The sequence below is a fragment of the Calonectris borealis genome, chromosome 2 (genome assembly GCF_964195595.1).
Source record: "Calonectris borealis chromosome 2, bCalBor7.hap1.2, whole genome shotgun sequence".
Classification (NCBI taxonomy): Eukaryota; Metazoa; Chordata; class Aves; order Procellariiformes; family Procellariidae; genus Calonectris; species Calonectris borealis.
Genome location: NC_134313.1, coordinates 11,665,709 through 11,682,084, shown reverse-complemented (window position 1 = coordinate 11,682,084; position 16,376 = coordinate 11,665,709).

Sequence of the window (16,376 nt, the reverse complement as noted above, 5' to 3'; positions counted from 1 at the left end):
GTACAGTCCTAGGAGCCTTGCACTGGTGAAATGGCCAAGGTGGAGAGAAGGATCCATGACCAGCTGGAGATGGTCAAGAGACATAGGGAAAGCACAAGCTGCTCAGGGCACAGGAGGAACCACTTCTTGGTTCGACTGCTTTTTCAAAGTCTGCGACCAACATTTGTTTCAAATTGACAAAAATTATGTTAATTTATACTTTCGGTGAGTTAACAGCCCCAATGCACACCTTAAAAAGTCAAGACTGCAATCCTCATCTCAATATAAACAAACTTTAGTAGAGGGCTAAAAACATCTTTTTTAGGTCTAAACAAATGAAACAAAGCAATTTTGAATCATTCTCAATTAAAAATAATTAAAGGCTGTTAAAAATTCTGCCTAAAGATGATGTGTTTTCTGAATAAAAAACCCAAATGAAATGGTTCCAGAATGGGGGGTCATTTTTTAAACTAAAGCAATTCAGTGGGTTACATAGAAACTTGTAAGAAAGGAGTTGCCAACCCCAATGTATGTTTTTTTGCTGGTTAAAAAAAACCACAAAAAACACATTTGGCTGAATTTTTTTATTTATCTTTTCTTCCAAGGCTGGTGAATGCAGGGCTGGTGAATGCAGGGGAATGGAGATATGCAAGACAACTAGATTGGTGTCAGTTGAGTGTTAAAGCTCTTGAGTAAATATCTGTATGATCACAAGATAAATCAAGTTGGAAGGGACCTCAGGAGGTCTCTGGTCCAGAATCTTGCTCAAAGCAGAGGGAGCTCTGAGGTCAGATTGGGCTGCTCAGGGCTTTATCCAGTTAGCTTTTGAAAGCCTTCTAGAGTGGAGACCCTGTTCTTTCTAGACTGATGAGATTTTGAATAATCCATGAGAGCCCATGAGGTGCTGAGAGCAATTGTTTTCATCTAGAAGTGCCAAGAAGGGGCTGTGGAGTTGCCCCACTTCCATTCTCTGCCCTCATGGGTCAGGGCCAGACATCCTACTGTACGTAAATGTCTGTCTAGCTGGGGAAAAGTAAAGTCAAGGGTTTTGCTTAGTGTTTCAGTTCAACAATGGGTTTTCCTGGGGCAAAAGCAATATCATACAGTTTGTCTAGAGCCAGATATGGCATCACATTTTAGATCACCCAAAGTTGAAGGCTGTGATTTCAGAGAGGAAACTGAGGCAATGGGCCCATCTTATGAGACACAGAGAGAGAAACCATTCTGGGCATAGATCACTAGCAATATCTGGTACCTTGCTGTTATGATGTTTCCTTTCCTGCACTGGAAATGAAGGCACACACCTAATTTTCTGTAGGCTTACCTATTGTCTCCAGGATTCAAAGCTGTACCGCAAAATTCCTTTCATCTTTTAAGTAGCAGATTTTCACTATGATAAAAGATGCATTTGCTTTTTTCAGCCTATTGAAGGGAAAGATGAACACATATTTCCATTCTTTATTTTCCACACTACTGCTTTAATACAACTTCCTCTTAATAAAGGCAAACCAAGAGAAAACTACTATGGAAAATCTCAGATAGTTCCCCGAGCAGCAAAGCAAGGAAGTTTCATTTCCTATAGATTTGTATCTTGAGGTTGAATTTTTGTGTGGTCTCTCTGGTGTCTAATGAAAGCTGGATGATTTTGGTGGGAAGGGTCTCCCTGAGGTGTCTAATCCAACATCATGGGCAGAGCAGGGCTAACTCTGGAGTTAGATCAGGTTTCTCAGCATCTCATTCAGCCAAGTTTGGAAATCTCCAAGGTCAGACAGACCCCACCCTCTCAGGACTCTTGTTCCAGCACTGAACTTCTCTGAAGGTGAAACTAGTTTCTTTTGTCCAGCTGGAATAGCCCCCATTCCAAGTTGCAATTGTTTCATCTTGTCCTTTCACTGTGCATCTCTCAGAAGGGCCTGGCTCCATTTTCCTGATTTTCCTTCCATCAGGCAGTAGAAAAACAACAACTTAATCCCCCTGCCCTTAGTTTTCTCCTCTCCAGGTTGAACAAAGCCAGCTGTCCCAGCCTCTCCTTGTACATTATGAGCCCTCACCATCTTAGTGCTCTTCACTTGGATGCCTTCCAGTTTATCTACCTCTTATAACGGGGTGGTAGTCCCAAAACAAGACACAATATAGGTTTTTTCTTTATGTGATTTTTGTTCTTCTTCCTCATTTTCCTATTTGCATAACTTTTGTGTCTTTGTGTCTTCCATCTCTTTATCAATCCATTTATTAATTTTTAAACTGATAATGGGTTTTAAAGTTATTGCTGGGAAGGGGAGGCCAGCATACAGGTACGCCCAATCGTACACAGTGTGATTACATAGGCCTCATATTCTTGGGAAAGAAGGCTAAAAGAAAACACCAGCAATGACAACGTATTGGACATGGAAAGACAGAGGAAAACCCAGTGAGGACTGGACAGATATTCTTCCAGATCAGTTGTGTCTGTAGAAGAGGTTACTTTTCTGAGGTATTTGTCATGGTTTCCTGCTGGTATTTACTGACCTCTCAGACAAAATTACTTCTTCTAAAATCAGCTGGGTTAATCTAGACACAGAGCTGAGGCTGTTTCCTCTATCCTGGTGGACCCTACTTTATGCAAATGCAGAAGTGCCAGCAGAATATCAGCAGATGTTTTGGGGTATGCCCTGCTTGGCATTCACCCCTGTTTGAAGGTATTGAGCCTGCAGACCTGCCTGCTAAGCTCATCTCTAGCTGACCTGAGAGGGTGGAGGGAGGGAGCTGAAGACACAAGTCATTGCCCTGCACGTGGGGAGTCAAAAAGGATGTGTCTCCACAATCTTGTATGATAAGGCTTTTTACATCAGCACAAATGAGACCTATACTATTCAAAAAGTGTTTTACACCAGAAAAAGATGAGGTCTTTCCAAGGAGCATATTTCTGGCGTAGAAAAAGGGGTACGGGTTATATGGGCAAAACTCCTCTTTAGCCTGTGTAGCTTAGTTGAGTATTCTGCGTGGGTTAAAGCACGGCTGTTTGGAAGTCAGTTTCGGCTGGGTACTCTTGCCAGCTCTGTTGTCTGTCACACATCGCAGCCCAGCACACCCATGACTGATGCTTTCCAAAATCTGTATTGTAGACATGGCCTAAACAGAACTGTTATAAATAATTTTGCACTAGTATAGCTGTATTGATTCTTGGAGGGTCAATGATTCTGCTTTGCTTATATGATTATAGCTAAACTGGCAAACCTTCTGAGAAGTCATCTCTGTTCGATGGCAATTCATTTTCTGTTTCTCAGAGGTTATCGTGAACATGGAAAATATCCGACAAATGGATTGTTCCCGCAGAAGCAATGAATGCAGATTGAATCACCCTTGAGTATGGCTAAGTTTTCAGACAGCAACAGAGCACTGTGCCTGTGTTATATTAGTTTTGCATATTTATAAGCTAGTGAGTGTTACACATTTGACACGGCAAGTCTTTGCTCAGGTTCCAAGGGCTCTTTCTAAGACAAACAGGCACTTTCAGAAAATCCACAGAATACTCTGTTTAGAGGAAGCTGGAGGTTGAAGTTGGAAACATATATTTCAAGGAGCTAAAGCCAGGTCTTTTTCTCGTTTAAATTACTGGGTTTGGTTTTATTTATTATTGGGTTTTTCTCTTTCCTATGCCATTTCACGTCTTTTCTACATGCAAACCTCGGTTCTTCTGTCTTTCAGTCCTCACCCAATAGTCAGCATTTGAAGGAGCACCCTAAGATAGCAACAGATAATGAAGTTGGCCCTTTAAAGGGTCTTCAGATAATATAGTGGCTTTGCATCAAGCTGTGGATTTTATTTTCCACAGACCATGCAGAAATTAACATGAACTCTTCCCATTTTCCAATGCTCTGTATATATTTATTTCCATTTTTTCCTTGAAGTTTAGGACATACAGCCCTCTAAGGCAAATATCCTCTTTTCCTACATATGGAGTCTGATTCAAATCACAAAGCCTCTCTCTTTACCAAGCAGAATTTTTTCTTTCCTGCCTGGTCTCACGAACTGTCTTCTGCTAAGCAACTGAGTCATCTGTTTCCTCTCTACCTCCCAAGCTTCCTTCGGTGCTGAGTACTCTTCCTTCACAAGTTCAAGTCTGTGTTTTTCTGCTTGGGGACTTTTCTACTTTTCAGCCCTTCCTTCTTTTGGACTGTCTGTCTAGGGTGTCTTTTCCTATTCATGGACTTGCTTTTCTTGTCTACCATTCAGGAAGAGCCCTGTCATAAAGAAATGACTCCTCCTTTGTGTTGTGTAACTTCTTCTGGACAGGAGACAACGTGTGCTGAAGGCTCTGACAGTCAATGAGTTTACCCTACATCGAGCATTTCAGAAAATTTTAGTGGCATTTAACAAACCACCACAGTCAGATGTCCCAAGCTGTCTTATGAAGCTGTTTCATATCTGTCTACTTACACACACACAAACTCTAATAGTATGGAGAGCTCAGTCTCAAATTAAGCATCAGCGCCCTAAATCCTGATGAAATCTAGATTTCAGTGGTAGCCAGCAGCTACTAGTTTCTCTCTGGTCATGCCTCCCAGCAAGGAGTGCTGTTGATGAACTTTTTATCTGTTAAGGTTGTGTCTCCAGAAGTGTAGTAGAAATTATTATACTCCAGCTTTATGGATTTTCACTGTCAGTTGTTAACAAAGGGCAAAACCAGGGCCAGGTTTGAGACAGAGCAATCATAATGGCTCAGACCCTTCTGCCCACCAGCGGGGCTGCTGCATCATCTGTGATTGGATTAGCACCTGAGCATCACCTCATATCACATATAAAACTAACGCTGTAGAATACTACAGTGCCTGCACTGTACACTCATGTTTTTCCACCTTCACACCCACTTACTGGAAAAAAAATTAAAAGTTAAGGCTGTATCTTCATTGCTCAGAAAAGGAGTTTTTCTGAAGCAGAAATGAAATGTGCAGCGAGAACCCACAAGGTCCCATAGGAAGCAAGGTTCAGGCCAGTCACAGTTTTAAGTACAGCTCTGCCATGCAGTTGAGAAGCCCTATTGTGTTAGCTCTGTATTGCCCTGTTGTTAGCTTTCAGGAGGTGACTAATGTGCCTTAATTAATCCCTGTGTGAAAAACCTACGTTGTAGGCAACACAGAGAAGGCCAAAACTGCGAGCAAGTTATGGGAGCTGCAGCTTCGTGACTTGCTTTACAGCAGGGAGATGTCGTCCGCATAAGGAGATCAACACAAACTGTGCTCTTTGGTCAAAACTGATTTACTGAAAGAGACGATAACCTGACTTCAGCTCAAGAAAAAGCATTTTCATAAGTAGAAAAATACCATGGAAAATTACAGTTAACCAGGAAGACATGATGGATCACGCAGAATGGCGATGAATAGTGGGGATGCCACAGTGTGACAAAGGTACAGTGAATTCAGACGTACTGTTCTGTATAATCTAGGCATGATTTCTGGGTGCAGTGTAAGTACTGTTGTGATTCTTTTCCTCTTTTTTTTTCTCTTTTAATCTTGGAAATAAAGTTAAATCCTGACTTAAATCAGAGTATTGGCAGTGATGGCAGATACGCACTGTCACTTTCAGCCAGAAGATCTCAAATATCTTTGTAGACAGATATTGAAAGATCATTTTGTCCACAGCTGAAAACCAGCCCTCTCTGGAATAAAAATCAAGCAGAAAGTAGAAATGTGCAGAAATACCAGGCCAGGAAGAGAAGAATTCCCCTTCCAACCAAAGGGCAGAGGGACGGTTAAGTGATTAAAATATTAGACAGAAGACTGACATAACAAAACTGCCTTTTCTAGTTTCTTGTATTACAGACGTAAACACTGTATGCAATTGAAAATAACTGATCCAAGTCAGCAGTGAGTGCAAACTCCCTCTTATTGCTGGGTATTTGGTTAATTTTACTTTGAATGGTTTGGTGCAATGGGACGACAGTCATGTACTGACTTTGAGACCAGGCCCTGGTCCAGATAAAAAAAATGGAAAGGCTGAGGGTAAAAATGGTCTTTATGGGGCCTAAAATGCTATAGATGTATTGATTATGTGCTTGCATGGGGATCTCTATCCTGAGCGTGCTGGTCGCACATCACGTACCCTCAGTGGGTTGACCTTGGCTTGCTGTCAAGTGCCCACCAAGCGACTCAGGGGGGTGAAACACATCCCCCTTTCAACACACTGGATTTGAAAGGAAGCCTGGTGTGAAGGCAGGAATATTGAGAGTGCATGATTTTTGGGGAGTGGCTTGGCCCTTGGGGTGGGGGTATTTCAGTTTGTGCAAAACCATCTATGGATGGAGTGAGCGAACAAAGGAAATGGAATGAAATGAAAAAAGCAACTGGGATGCCATGACACAGGCAGTGGTTTAAGAGCAGGGAGAATTCTAGGGAGTGAGGTCTAAGGCGGGGAAAACAAACCCTTAGCCCAGGCAAAGCCAACACCTGGATTCCTCTGAAACGCTCAGACCAGATCTGTGCTGGAAGGTAACGCCAGGTAGAGGACTTGTCACAGAGCTCTCCTACTGGGAACACGGTTTATCCTGGTGAAGCTCTGCTTTGGCTGGTGATTTAGCCCTCTCCTTTCCATCCTCTGATCATTAGCAAAATAAATTCTGCTAACAAGAACACTGTTTTAATGGAGCATCTTTCATCCTACTGGAGTTAGCACAGCTATATCAGTCCAAATCCGGCAAACTTGGGCTGGCAAAAATTAGTGGCTTTAGCCTGACCTCAGATTACGCCCCCCCATACACTTTACTTTCTAGGATGCTGAAGCCTCCTGGTTGTAAAGTCAGATGTGAGATCTCAAATGAGAACGAGGGCTGGTTCCAGAATTTCCTCTCCAGAAATGTACATATTTCGCGGCTGCGAGAGGGGGAGGGTTACTGCATGCACCGTGAAATGGCTTCTCCCAGCTCTGGAAACAAGGTCAGACTCGAGCAGGTTGCAGAAGTTCATGGGTATGTGTCTTGCACTGATAGGGCCTGGAGACTATGCTCTTGGGTCACTTTTGTGCTAAACAGTGGGAAACAGTAATGTGAATAACTTCATATTGTAATCCTTACCCAGCAGGTTTCAGCCCTGACTTTTGGAGGGAGAGGTGTTTTTTTTTTAATGCATCCTGCTTGGTCCTGCTTGACTTTCCTACTAAAATGGGCAACAAAGAGATTAGTTAGGAGCTAACGAGAAGTTTAAGTTAGTGGAAATCTTTGCAGAGCCTCCAATGGGTTTTGTATCAGACTTTATCTGAATTTCTTCTTCTTAAATGGTAGGTAGCTCTGTGGATGACAGTCTCATGTTTTAGGAACAGGACTGATGTGCTCGGGCAGAGCCCAACAGCTGCTCCAAAAGACCGATCTGAGTAAGCCCATTTACGTCAACCACTCAGGAGCAATTGGGTGGTTGCAGCCACTTTGTAAATTTGACCATGTTTTCCCATTTTTAGTCACTGCAGCCTGTTCCAGTTAAATGCAAAATCTCTGCTCCTCAGAGGAGATCTTTGTGCGTGAACAGGAAGGCTGTGTCATATTGCTAGTAGAAAAGTAGTGCTTTTACTCTACTGGAGGGACAGGAGATGGATGGGCATTTCAGGAGGAACAGTGGTCCGTATCCTCAAAGATATTGAGGTACTTGATTCCTATTGATTTTCTCATGATCCAGGTAGCATGTAAATACCTGGAACAATCTGGCCAGAGACAAGCTGGTTTCTTTATGAAACTGTACTCAATGTTAAACATAGCAATGACTCAAACGCTGAAAGGAAAGCTGGAGAGCAGAAAAGCCATGTGATGATTTGGAGCCATGAGAAAAGACCTGAAAGACAGCCAAGCAAGAACTGCTCTGTGAGATCTGAAGGTATTATGTGCTGGCAGTTCATCGATGAAGGCTGCTCATTATTTGCTTATTTTGAACATGTTGTTTGCTGAAGGCCAAAGCCTGTCAGATCTTAGGAAGGCTCTTTTTCAAGAGCTTTTGTTGCTTCAGCAAACAGGTCATGAGTCCAACCCACCCACTCCACAAACAAACATTTCTCCAAATTATCAGGGGAATGGAGTTCATTTGACAGAGATGTCAGTTTTGTAGAGACGGATTGCTTAGGGTGTGGGGGTTTTGTTATGTGTGTCCAAGTCTTTGCCCTCCACTCCGCAACTTTCTCCTCATACATCCTGTATAATGACTCTGTGTGTGTGTGTGTGTTGATTTCTTTCCTTTTGGAGCTGCTTACCTCTCTAATTATACTCACTAAGTATTCAGTACTTTAGTTGGCTGTGTTCCCAGAACAAAGGCTATAGCTGAATACAAATAACTGAATTAAAATAACGTTGGCTTATAATCAGAGGAAGGCCCTGTGTTGCTTAGGAAGTTTGAGATATCACTAAGCAGAAAGGTAATTCTACCTGCTCACGTGCAAATTAGATGCCTGTCTGCTTTCCAGACCAGCCTCCATACTTGCGTATGTGCAATATCGCATCTACTGGTGAGCTTTAGAGTGAACTAAAAGGAGATGATGGCAACAATTAAAGTAATTTGTTGGGACAAGGAGGAATTGTAAATGGGTAAGAGTATTTTTCAGAGAGAGAAGAAGAATAACTCAGAGAATGCTCGAGATTGAGTAGAGGTGCTTGAATCATTGAAATGAAAGTAGGCCAGGAATTACTTATAGATGGTATCTTTTAGTGGAAGCCTGCTGCAAAAATGCTGTCCTAATCTTGCTGTTCAAGAAACCAGTTTGGTTCTGAGAAAGAACTGGGAAGAAGAGCGGGTGAGAGCAGCTTTCAGAGGAAGTCGAATAGATTGCTCTTCCAAGTGAAGGGAACACAGAAGTGATATGTGCAAAGAAGAAGAGAGCTCATCTCTCTGCACTGATGATTAATTCAGAAAAAAGAAGAAAGAAAAGACTGGAAAACATAGATCATTGTGGTCATATATAAATCCATCCAAATTGTCAATAGTCATTAATTAGAAATTATTTTTGTCCAGATTTTAGCCCTTAAGTTTGTTTTTGTTATGGTTTTGGGTTTTTTTTTTGGGGGGGGAGCCTTTTGGGTTTGTTTGGTTTGGTTTTTCTAAATGTAGCTGGTGGAATTCAGAAGTGCAAAAGCATCAATATGTTTTTTTTCTTACGGGAGCAATTTTGATATGAAAATGTCATGGAATTAGGCCATCCTCGAATATTATTATTAACTTAAGGATTTTGTTTCTGATTTGTTGTGGTTCTTTTTTTTTTTCCTGATGACTTTCAATTTCCAGTCTTTACCTCTGTGTTAATGTTTTCTATTTATTCGTTTTTTTCCACAGTACATCAGATGTCTGCCTGCATGGAGTATTAAAATCCAGGATGGCTACTACTGTAACTTGGATATGAAAGGTTTGTTTAATGCATTAAGTGCCCAATATCCCATTGGTACAGATCCCAGTCGTGATAAAGAGACAGGGACAGTGTTAACCTGTTCCTGCCTGGGATTGTCACATGGACATCCTGGGCATGCCTGAAGAGACGTGTTTTATGTAGAAGGGATTTGCCAGGGAGAAGGGAAAGGAGGCGTCAGGGACATTTCAGGCCTCCAGGGCACAGTTTTGGAAGTGCTGGATTCTTGCTTTGATTTTATAATGACCAAGTTTCTCCCCAGGGCCTGAAGCAGTAAAGGAGTCACAGCAAATGCTGCGGAAACAGCTCAAAAGAGCTCAAAAGAAATACCCATCAGCCAGTGGTCCCTCAGGCATATACCCTTCCCTCCCTCCTAACTACCCTCCAGCTCCGGGGCTGCAAGCATCAGCTCAGTGGAGCTGCTTGGGTTTCCTCTCTACCCGTGGAAGGCTTTGTAAATGCTGGGAAACCCCTCTGGGGAGATGTTCCCTTCCCCTTTGAGCTCCCGGAGCGGATCAGCTGGTGGAGGTAAGGGTGTGAAGGATAATGCGCAGTTCCCAGAGCCCTCAGGGCTGGCGTGAAGTGCATCTTCCAAAGGTGTGTGCGACCCATCTCTGCTGTCTCAGTAGGGCTGTCACGGCACAGCTCTACCACAGCCTTCAGGACATCATCAAAGCACCTCTGAGGCATCTGCTATCAGAATTCGTCAGAGATGGTTTAGGTATTCCTGATCCTCCCAGGGACTGAGCTGGATGGCCTCTTGAAGTCTTTGCCAGCGCCTCATTTCAGTGGTTATCATTAACGACAGGATCCTGCCCTGAGAAATGCTGGTGTGCTCCAGCTAGCTGGAATGGGGGAAGAGAAACTGCAAAACAGACATCAGTTTTTATTAAGCAAACTGCGCAGATGCACCAAGGCTAACCTTGTGTTTTCTGAGCTGCTCGTTTTATCCTTCACCAGTGTGAAACATGATGTATCACTTTTCTGGCAGCATATGTTTTTTTTTTTTTCCCCTCTGGCTTGGGGTTCTGCTTGTGAAACAAAAAAAAAGAAAAAAAAATATTTTTGGAATAAAAATAGTTTTAGTGAAAAAGGAAGGTTACGCATGAATAAAAAAGAAAGCTGCATATTTCCAGATAAGTTATGCATGAATACAACTTTCAGAGTGGCAGTTTTCTTCTCGAATGTGTAGTGGGTTTGCGTGGTAACGGAATGTCAGCTTTTACAGGTAGGTTTCACAATTTCTTCTGTGATTCAGATGCAATGCGTTTGGTGCATTTAAAACTCATCTGTGGCCTTTAGGAAGAAAAGTGTTCTAAAGTTGAGAAAAAAATAGCACCTGATGGCTGTTCCCTTTGGCTGCTGTATTTTTGGAGGCAAAGCCTCCACCGCACTATGAGCATGACACTTGTTATACTATCCAAGAGGAAGTCCACCAGGGTAAACAAGTAAGGGAAATTCCTTTACCATGTTCTTCGCTCCTTACACATTTCTTCCCCATGACAGGAACTGCTGCTTTATCTTTCAATATCCACATTTATCTATTTTCATAATTGCTTTCGAAGTAGAAGAGTTTTGGGGGGTTTGGCAGGGCAGTTTTGTTCATATTTTTTTCTTTTGAGAGGGATAAAAAGGTAAAGAAGTGGCAAACCCAACCTCTTTTATAGAGCATTTGGTTCACAGATTCTTTTAGACCCTTCTTTCCTGGTTAATGGAACTATTTGATCTGATCTGGCATTGTCATCTAGTCTTCAGTGATAACAGAACTAGTCCATAATGAGCTCTGTTGATCCAGAGAAAAGGAGAGTACAACAGCAGAGTAATTTCATTGTGAACAGCTCTTTGGTTAAGTAGGCAATGACATTGCAAAGTCAGTTGCTGGAAGTTGAAGACAGAAAAATTATACCTCATTTCTAGTGTGATTTATCTACACGCTCAGAATAAATGAGATTAACAATCATAACAAATTTAAGGGTGCTTTGGACCTGTGGGTCCTTGGGCTGGGATTTATCTTAGCCAGCTTTGGGTGCCTACAATGCCTCTATTTCTACTTCTCAGAACTCTGTGTCTTGTTTCCTTTTGGTGAGGATGCAGTCAGCAGAGTTAATGAAGTTTTGGGTGTGATTGACCCAACCAAAGGCAGGCACCTAACTTAGGATGGGGTGAATGAAGCTCCAAAGCTCTGTTGGCTATGTTAACCATATCCACACTGATTTTAAAAGGACCACCAGGTGACATTACAGACACCTACATGCAGGTGGATTATTTCTGTCTCTGGAGCCTTTGAACTCAGCCTAAATGACATACTCCAGACGAGCCAGCGATGAAGAGCCTGATGCAAAGCGAGGCTTTAGTTGCCTGTTTTGCAGGAAGTCAGAGGGGATAATCACCGGCCCCTTCTGACCATAGAATTTGTGAATCACCAGTGAGTAATTTCTCCAACTACTGTTGAAAATTCTGCTGATCGTTTTGGGGCTTTCACTATGATTTCCCCCATCCCCAACCATTCATCTCTATCCAGGCCAGGCTATCAAATGAGAGCCCATGGAGAGGTTGCTCTTCTTGTTTTGGATCTTGGCCCGCTTCAGGGAAAAGTGAGGTACTGAACTGTGTAAGCACCTTCCAGCTCATCCTGCTTATTTCAGACTGATGCAAGCAGAGATATGGAGCATCACTGAAATCAGTAATGTTTTGAGTGAGTTCAGGGGCCGGCCCAGCAGAATGGCTCACAACATTAGGTCCTGTTTTTATATGTTGTACTCAATAACAATCTTCTTGGTCTCGCTTGCCCCAGTTTATCAATTGTTTCCTCCAGGCTGGTTATGTCCAATTCCGTACGAGAGCTGTTTGCGTGCTGTGTGTGTCGTTGTAAGGGTTTCCTGTGTGCCCTGAAATGGTTCCCCTTGCCAATGCACCCTGCCTGTGGTGTCCCAGCTGGTTCCCTTGCTGTGGACATATACCGTTCTCCACCTGCTTCAGACACAAGAGGCTTATCAACATGTGCAGAGAGCCATACTGAGACATTTCAGTTCCCAAGACATTTCTCCCTTATGCATTCTCTCCAAGCTTTCTTTACAGATGCTCTTTTCAGGCCACTGGTATCCCTCCCATCCATCCGTGGTTCTCCTGGGCACCCTTCTCCCTGATACCGTGTTTTTTTCTGCTGGTCACCCTGCTGGTTCCCTGCCACCCTTCCAGCTGGGATGCGGTAGAGCCAGTTGGCATCATAAGCATTTGCCTTCATTCAGCACCCATCTTCCCTCCCCATCTTTCTTATAAGAAAGACGGAAAAAGACTTTTTACCAGGGCCTGTAGTGACAGGACAAGGAGCAACCATTTTAAACTGAAAGAGGGTAGATTTAGATTGGACATAAGAAAGAAATTTTTTACGATGAGGGTGCTGAGACACTGGAACATGTTGGCCAGAGAAGCTGTGGGTGCCTCATCCCTGGAAGTGTTCAAGGTCAGGTTGGATGGGGCTCTGAGCAACCTGATCTAGTGAAAGACATCCCTCTCCAGGGCAGGGGGGTTGGACTAGATGATCTTTAAGTGTCCCTTCCAACCGAAACTATTCTGTGATTTTATGATAATAAGGCTCTGCTAAAGTTTCCATTAAATTTGAAGAAACTTTCTGGGTTTTCTTCTTGACTCTTAATTTTGTTTAATGTTTTCTTTTCTTCTCATATTAAGTATTGGCCTGATGGTACATTATTCTGTGCCAGATTAAAATACCTTGTGCCTTGCATTTCTTCCCCCCTAATACTGAAGTCAAGGTCATCACTGTGTCCTACTTTCATTGCTCTCTCTCCTGAATCATTAGTTTATTGCCAAATTTTCCTTAGAAGTTTGCCATTTTTCTCAATGCTGGCAACAATTCCATTGCTACAATCAAATCTCTAGCAGTTTCGATTTCTTGTTCATCTGTTCCTGTCTCTTTTCTGACCTTTGCACCTCATGGGAAATGTACGTTTGTTTTCCTGTTGTCCTTTTGTGAACGTTGCAGCAAAATAATCCCCTTTAATTTTAGTTTCACCAGGGACTTTTTAATGTCTTCTCTGTTCTGCCAATAAATTGTGTCACATCCTGGGAGGATTTAAACCTGTCTCCTTTGCTGAACTCTTAGTTTCTCCCAGACTGTTGTCTGCAACTGAATTTTACTGGTCTTTTCATTTAGCATTTTAAGAAGTTTGGTGTCCTCTGAGTCATTTTGGTTCCTTTCCTTCCCCATGACCTACTGTCTTTATTTTTCACATCTCTTGCTGTCTTCACTTTCTTGTTCATTAAGTTGACTTCACTCCCATCAAGTCGCCACAGGTATGAAGCTGAACTTTGGGACACAACACATACTTGGGGGTCACTTACTGCTTCCCTCCCCTTTCTTTCTTTTTTCCTTGGGATCATCAAGTTTCCCCCAAACTGCTCCATGTGCTCCCCTTCTGACCCAGACCAGAGTACACTGTACTTAATTTCTTTTTCTCCTAGTGTTGAAGTCACAGTGATTAGAGGTATTCAGTGGTTTTGTTTCAGCACAGTCACTCTGGGCCACAGGAACCAAGAGCACGCGAAAACGTAGTGCTCACACCAACAGTTTTTCTCCAGTTGTGCTGGACTAACATGGCTTTTGTTGGTCCAGCACTCACTCAAGTGCCTGTGATTTTCCCTGTGTGCCTCAGCCCAGCTACATACTCGATGCTTTCAGTGTTCATTTAGCATTTGTCTCAGTGCTGAATTGTGAGTTGATGCAGATGTTTCTTCAGGGAGCTCCACTGCTAACAAGGTCTCAGCCCTATCAACCCCAGTTGCTCCACGTGGGCTGGGGACAGGCGTCTCCTGGAAGCTTCCCACATGGGATATCTCTTGCAAGGTGGGGCCTTTGACAAGAACCTCTGCCTTTTAATTCCCCTCTTGTTTGTCCATTGGCAAACAAAGGATGCACTCATCTTCCATCCACTTGGAAGCCTTTGTTTGCTAAAGGATGTTTTACTGCCTCTTCAAATCCACATAAACCATCAAAGTTGAGCAAAGCAGCGCAGTTAAAACTCTTAGCCCATGTTGTTTTGTAGCCAGCAAGTATTCCTGAGCGGGAACAGCAAAATTTGCTACCACACGAAATATGTAAAGAGTGCCTGTAATATATTCATGAAAAATAATAAGCTACCTACAAATGGAGCCACACCTGTTTCCTCCAACCAGAGGAGAAAGTGGATTAAACCCTCACCTCATTTTTCCACAGCCCTTACAAAACAGTGAGCACCATTTACAGTTGGGAGCCTGATTATTGTTATGCTTCCTTAGCTCAGGGAAAACCAGCTTTTCCTGGTGTAGATTATATTTGCATTTATATTTATTCATTTGCATACAGATTTTTATGCCCTACTCTTGAAAGGTAAAGAGATTCCAGCTCTTTTAAAGGCAATAACAGTTCGTTTTATGCCCTGTTCTCCATAACAATAATTGCTATAACTCTGAAGGTCCCCTGGCATTTTAAGAGCAATAAAGAAAGGGGCGGAGGGGAAAAGAGGAGAAAATTCTCCTACTAATTGGTGAGACTCCAGCATTTGGTTCAGCTGTGCTTTACTCCTGCGAGTAATCTCATTATCCTTGGTAGGGCTGATTGTACAGAGCCAGCAGGATCATGCCCCAGAAGTCCAGCCTTTAATCAAATGTACCTGTTTAAAAGGAACACATGGCCGCCTTTCAGTGGGAGCCTTTAGCTCTGAAACGAGGATGTAAATTAGCCAAAATGCCTCAGAGGGAGGAAAACTCCATCTGCCAGGTTTTCCCTCTGCTCTTGCTGAAATTAATCCATTGGTTTTGTGTGTGTGTGTGTAGGGGGGTGATGCTTTGCTATTTTTCCTTTTGATAGAGGATCAGATCCCCATTTACAGAAATAAACACAGACTTTCTCCATGTGTCTGAGAAAAACACGAATAAAGGGCTGTGTTGTATGGATGGGGTAAAAAGCTATATAAATCTTTAGTTAGGAAAGGGTGACAATTTAATAAAAGTAACAGGCGTTTGCCAGGAACTCTCTCAAGTACTGCAGAAACAGAACGGCTCCATAAAGGGGAATGGGAAGGTCTGAAAGTCAGGCAAGACCTGTAGGAGAGGAGAGAGTCAGCAGAGCAGTGTTGCTTGGCTTAAAAAGCAGATGAAGATGAATGGATGCAATAAAGGTATATAAAATATTGGGTTGTACAGAGAAAATAAAAAATGGGCTCCAGTATAACATTTCTCCTGATAACTAAATAAAAGCCTAAAGAGATGTAAAAGACCACAGTTAAAGCAGATTACTAGAGTGTTTGTTTATTTTTTTAACATAATGCATAACTTCCTATGACATTGATATTATTAAAGCAAAAAAAAAAAAACAACCCAAACCATAGAGGGCTTAAAAGAAACTAGTTGAATGCTAGTAAATGCACTCAAATTCCCTAAATGTGAGTTAGAAAGGCAAGTCTTTGAGATAATGTCTTCCATCCAGAGTGTGGTTTAGTCCAAATTCCAGATTTGTGGCATAATAGGAATAAAAATCATTGTGTTTTGGGTCATTATGTTTTGCATAAGTGTGAACAAATGTTACTACATCATCTGTAGCTATCAGATGGGGTAGAAACAGGAACGAAATATCAGCTCTCGCATACTAAGACATGAAATGCCAGGTGAAGAAACAGAAAAGATGAAGAAAAGCTCTGTTTGTGTCAGAAAAATTTAAAATAAGGCCCCACAGCAGTCTTGCTCTTTTTTTTCTGTAAGAACAGTCACAAACTCAAGTGGAAAATGAATGAGTCACATCAGAACAACAGCTTGGCTCTTCTTCCACTGCCTCTTTCCCCTGCCTGTCATCCCACCAGGCAGCCGAGGTTCTTTCCAGCTTCTGCCACATCCCTGGTGGCCTTCAGGAGCAGCTTGAGAGGGGTCATCTCATCTGATGTAGATGACCTTCCTACACCGATTTTCTACTGCTGTGGATAAAGCAACAAACTACACAGAGAGCTATTGATCATCTTTTGGGGCATTCCTCCCACGGCAGAACTCTTGAGCCT